Genomic DNA, 6,091 nt, shown 5'->3' on the forward strand with positions numbered 1-6,091 from the left:
AAGTACAAATAACAGATAGAAAACAGTGAAAATTAAAGCAAAAAGCCCAAACCTCCCATAACCCCTAAGATTCACCACACATACATTTGGCTCGTTTCCTTTAGGACATTTTCCTGTGTAAATGTGTGCATACACATACACTCCACAAAATGAAGTTATGAGAGCTGGAGAGATGGCTCAGTTGGTAATGCTAACGAATGATCTAAGTTTGCCCTCTGGAACATACACGATAGAAAATGGCTCCTGAAAGTTGTTCTCTCATCTCCACAGATGGACCATGATGCATGTGTCTGCACACACACAGAAACACACAAAAAATGAATAAAATGTAGTAAGTTCAAAAATAAAAAATAGAATAGTACAAGGCATTTTATGACATATATGCATGTGAGGTGTGTGTGTGTGTGGTATGTGGCATGTGTGTATATAGTGTGTATATGTATTGTTTGTGGTGTTTGTGGTGCTGGGGACCAAACCCAGACCCTCAGACATTCTAGTTACTACTGAGCTAAAGTAACCCTACTTAAACTACATAGCTTTTTTTTTGTTTGTTTCAAATTTTGATCATAAGAAAGATTCTATGAACATTTTATTCATTTATTTGCATATCTGTTACTTTTTTCTCAAAATTACTTTCTAGGGACTGGTCTCCTCAGGTGCTGCAGGCATGTGGTGTATACACATACATGTAAGTAAAACACTTGTATAATAAAAATAAATTTTTAAAAAATTTACTTGCATCCGTCTAGAAAAATATACCCCTACCCCACCCTAAGACACTATTTCTTTGTGTAACTGCCCTGGCTGTCCTGGAACTCACTTTGTAGACCAGACTGGCCACTAACTCACAGAGATCCCCCTGCCTCTGCCTCCCAAGTGCTAGGATTAAAGGCTTGTGCCATCACCTTCCGGTGAAAAATAACTTCTAATAACTAGTTAGACAAAAGGTTGATGGTGCTTGTGGGATCATCTGCATGCTGTTTCTCTTTGCTTAGTTTTTCTTGCTATTGTAAGCCAAGAGTATAATCTATTCCTCCATTCAAATTTTGCTTCCATGTTAAGTATTAGATAATGGGTATTTGCAGAGGTAGTTCATTTGGTACAGTACCTTCCTTGGCATGAGGCCCTGGTTTGATCATCTATACTCACACAATGCAGCAGCAACACAAACACATACGTTCCCATATTTGAAAGCCAAATTTACCCGAACATCAGTATGAATCATAATCAACCTAAAATGTCACACCCATTCAAGGTAAGGGACTATCCCCAACTGTCATTTCCTGATGAGTAAGGGGATAAATTACAGTAAAGAAATCCTTTAGTGGACTTTTTAGGGGAAATTTCCCATTTTATGTTGCCCGAGAAAAAGCATTTCCCTAAAAATGTAACAGTTGTTATTTTAAACTGAATCAACAGCCAGGCGGAGTGGTACATGCCTGTAACCCCAGCTCTTGAAGGCTGAAGTTGGAGGATCATGAGTTCCAGGCTAGTTTGGGATACAATGAGTTTCAGGTGGGTCAAGGCTATATAATAAGAGGTTATTTTAAAACAAAACAAACAAAAGCCACCAAAAAAAAAAAAAAACAACAAAAACAAAACAGGGAGAGTGTACTGCTCTCCTATTTATTGAGAGGCAAAGGCAAGATGATCACTTGAGCCAAGGAGTTCAGTGCCAGCCTGGGGGGGGGGACAGAGACCTTATCTCTAACACCAGAGTGTCTCACTGAAAATATTTCTGTACTGTTTGCTAGTCTGTAAAAATATTGTTTCTAACCATGAGAGACAGAATGAAGGAACATGGCTACACTTTATTTCAGAAGTTACAAAGAGACTCTTTCTTCAGTCAGCCGCACAGGCTCACCCAAACATCTAGCTTAAGAAAAAACGGGTTAAGGGTGGGAGGGAGTGGGGCTGTTCCTTCCTACCTCCATTTGCAGGAGACAGATCTCTTCAGCATAACATCACCATCTTGTGGCCTTTTGCCACATTGCGGTTAAGACCTCAAAGCTTTTGTAACTGAGGCCTGAGGCCAGTCTCCTCCTAGTGACTTCCTGAGAGAGGATCTACACAGTGCTAGCCAGCTAGGCACACCAGTTCCCACCCTCTGCTAAGATGGCATCTCTGTGTTTACTCAGGATTCTAAAATACCCAGTTAAATAAGTAAACAAACCAGACAGGTTTAATCCTAGCAGTGTTACTGTAAGGAGAAAGCTTCAGTCTGGTCTTTGAGCTGGTCTATTTTATTTTCCCCGAGGCAGGTTTTCTCTGAGTAGCCTCGGCAGTCCAGGAGCTCAGTCGACCAGGCTGGACCTTGAACTCAGGGATCCACTTATCTCAGCTCCTGAGTGCTAGGATCAAAGGCACGGGCCTCCAAGCCTAGCTAGCTAAATTCTTTTTATTTTATTTCTCATAAACTGGACATACTGATGCAGATGTGCATATCCCTAGCTCTTGAAAAGTAAAAATAGGAGGATCAGAAGTTCAAGGCCTTCGTCAAAAATGTAAGTTTAAAACCTGCTTGGTGCTAGGCTGTGGTGGGACAATGCCTTTAATCCCAGCACTCAGTAGGCAAAGGCCAGCCTGGTCTACAGAGCGAATTCACGGACATCGAGAGCTAAACAGAGAAACTTAGTCTTGGAAAAAAACAAAACAAAAACAAACCCAAACCTAATATCCCCTCCCCCCCCCAAAGCCCTGCTTGTTATACATGAGACTGCCTTTAAAAGAAAACAAAACGTGCACATTCGCACATTCATTGGAAGGGAGTTAATTTCCCTGACATTCTCCGTTGTTTTAGAAGTTAGGGAGTGTTCTCCCAGTTTTGCTCTATGTGCTCCTCCACTATTTCATTAGGTTTTTGAAAGATGTACTTTCATCGAATTCCTCCTGTTGGCCTCTGGTCTCTCCTTCCGGATGCTGGGTACCCAGTCTCCATGGTAACCTCACAGCTGTCACTCTCTTCCTAGCAGGCCCGGCCTCCTCTGCCTGTTTCTTTGCTCTCTATGCCCTCCCCTAGCTAGTGTAGCCGCTGACCTCATCCTGCCTGCTGGCCGAGGTCTTTCCAGGACACAGCTCCCTGGTAACCCATATCGGGCAGGAAGTAACCAAACCCAGCCTTCTCCCAAGCCCTCTGCGTTGGAGGGGAAAGGTTCCAACAAACAAAAGGCTCACCTTTGTTTCTCTAAGAAACACCTGCTGATTTAATAATGCTCCTGTTTGCTCTTTTCACCACACAAACACACATTTTCATAGGAAGTATACCCAGACATTTTCAACACTCATCTTTCCTTGCCCAAACTCTCATTTATATAGGGAACTTACCAGGGCTTTGAAGTTGACAATGGATACATAGCAATGAGAGGACATGGAGGTTAAGGATAAAATACTTGCCATTATTTTGGGAAACAGCTTAAAATTAATTTTTGGAAGCGGTGTCTATTTCTAGATACCCAGAAAACTCTCCCATATGGAAATTAGCTTCCCATCCAAATAGATTTTTTTATGATACCAAGTGCACACACACACACACACACACAGAGGGAGAGGGAGAGGGAGAGGGAAAGGGAGAGGGAGAGGGAGGGGGGGGAGAGAGAGAGAGAGAGAGACTTATATGAGGCAACTAACTAATGTGACTCCGTTCATACCATACTATGCACTTTCCACTGTGATTATAAAAACAATCATCAGAATCCTTCATGTCAAATGTCCTAGCTTTCCATTTCTGTGATAAAACACTGACTAAAAGAATTTGGGAAGGAAAGAGTTTATTTCCCCTTACAGTTCACAGTCCGTCATGAAGGGGAATCGGCAGGAACTCAAGGCAGGAACCCAAGCAGAACCACGGAGGAAAGCTGCTCCCTGGCTTGCTCAACTGGACTTCCTGTATGAACCACCTACTCTAAGGACATGGGGCTCACATCAATCATGGATCAAGAAAATGCCCCACAGACTTGCCTACAGGCCAGTCTGATAGGCGGGCATTCTCAGCTGAGGTTCCCTCTTTGCAGATGACTCTAGCTTATGGCAAGTTGACAAAACAAAACCCTAACCAGCATGCCAAATTAGTAGAAAAAACACAACACAGTCTGTCATACTAGATAAAAATCTCCTTGCTTATTCTAATATATTTCTATTGTTAAAAAAATAAATCTACAAAACAGAACAAAATAAAATCTTTGCACCCAGAGCTAATTACCATTGGCATTTGTTATCTTTTTAGTATATCTAAATTTGACACATCATACCAAACCTGGAGGGTATAAAAAAGGGCAATAATAAAGCTGGGGTGGATGGCTCAGCATTATGAGAATGTATTACACCATGAGGATATGGGGTTGGTTCCTAGCAGCCACATTAAGTGGCTCACAATTGCTTGTAACTCCAGTTCCAGGGGATCTGATGCCCTCTGCTGACTACTGCTGATACCTGCATGTATGCGGTACATGTAGAGACAAGCAGGCACACTCATGTAAGAATAATGAATCTTTTTTTGTTTGTTTTTCGAGACATGGTTTTTCTGTGACTTTGGAGCCTGTCCTGGAACTAGGTCTTGTAGACCAGGCTGGTCTCGAACTCACAGAGACCCGCCTGCCTCTGCCTCCCGAGTGCTGGGATTAAAGGCGTGCACCACCACTGCCTGGCAGAATAATGAATCTTTAAAAAGAATAATGAATCTTTAAAAAGAGATAATAATGGCTCAGGGGTTAAGAGCACTGGCTGCTCTTCCAGAGATCCTGAGTTCAATTCCCAACAACCACATGGTGGCTCACAACCATCCACAGTGAGATTTGGTGCCCTCTTCTGGGGTGCAGGCATATATGCAGGCAGACTGCGGTATACATAATACATTAAAAAAAAAGATAATGAAGGATGATGATATTTCCCCTTCCCTATCCTCCTGTCCTCAGGTTCTTCTCTGAGGAAGCAACCACTGTTTCTAGCACCTACAGAAGGAGTCTTCTTGAGAGAGACGGTCAACTGGTTTTTTGTTCTTTTGAGACAGGTTCTCTATGTGGCCTTATCTGTTCTGGAACTCTATTTAGAGCAGCCTGACCTTTAACTCACAGAGATCCATCTGCCTGTTCCCCCAATGGCAGTATCAAAGGCGTGCGCCATTGTGCCTGGCTCACAAAGTTTTAATGGTAGTTTTATATGTATGCTATTCAAATTTTTTTTTTTTTTTTTTTTTTTTGGTTTTTTGAGACAGGGTTTCTCTGTATTGTTTTGGAGCCTGTCCTGGAACTCACAGTGATCCGCCTGTCTCTGCCTCCCGAGTGCTGGGATTAAAGGATTAAAGGCGTGCGCCACCAACGCCCGGCTCAAATTTTTCTTTCTTAATCTTGTATCTTAGACATATTTCTTTTCCAGTTTTAAGTTTCTTTTTTTTTTTTTCCCCGAGGTGGTCTCTCTGTATAGCCCTGGGTGTCCTGAGACTCACTCTGTAGACCAGAGTGACCTCTGACTCAAGAGATCTGCCTGCCTCTACCTCCTAAATGCTTGGATTAAAGGAATGCACCACCAATGCCTGGTTTTGTACTGTAATTTTAGAGACAGGGTTTCTCTATATTGCTTTGGAGCCTATCCTGGCACTCGTTCTGTAGACCAGGCTGGCTTCGAACTCACACAGATTCACCTTCCTCTGCCTCCCGAGTGCTGGGATTAAAGGCGTGCACCATCAACGCCCGGCCTGCACCTTAATTTTAAAAACAGGATCCTTTAATTGAACCTGGATCTTGTGGATCCCGTGCTGGGATTACAATTGTGAAAGCCGTACCTGGGTTTAAGTAGGTGCTGGGGTTTCCCAACCCAGATCTTTAGGCTTGCAGAGCAAGTCATTTAATGCCAAGCTACCTCTCCGGTTTTTGTTTTGTTTTAAGAGGTTGGGGGGGGGGTCCTCAAAAATCCCACACTGCTAAGGATGAATTTAGGTTTCTGATTGTGCCTCTGGAGTGCTGGATTACAGGCGTGCACCACTACGTCTGGCTAGAGCTGTCAATCATTTTTTCCAACACCATCTCCTTATGTAGGCCTGGCTGGCTAGAACTCTCTTTGTAGCCCAAGCTGGCCTTGGTACTCACAGAGATCACCT

The sequence above is a fragment of the Mesocricetus auratus genome, unplaced genomic scaffold (assembly GCF_017639785.1).
Source record: "Mesocricetus auratus isolate SY011 unplaced genomic scaffold, BCM_Maur_2.0 Super-Scaffold_100691, whole genome shotgun sequence".
Taxonomy (NCBI): Eukaryota; Metazoa; Chordata; class Mammalia; order Rodentia; family Cricetidae; genus Mesocricetus; species Mesocricetus auratus.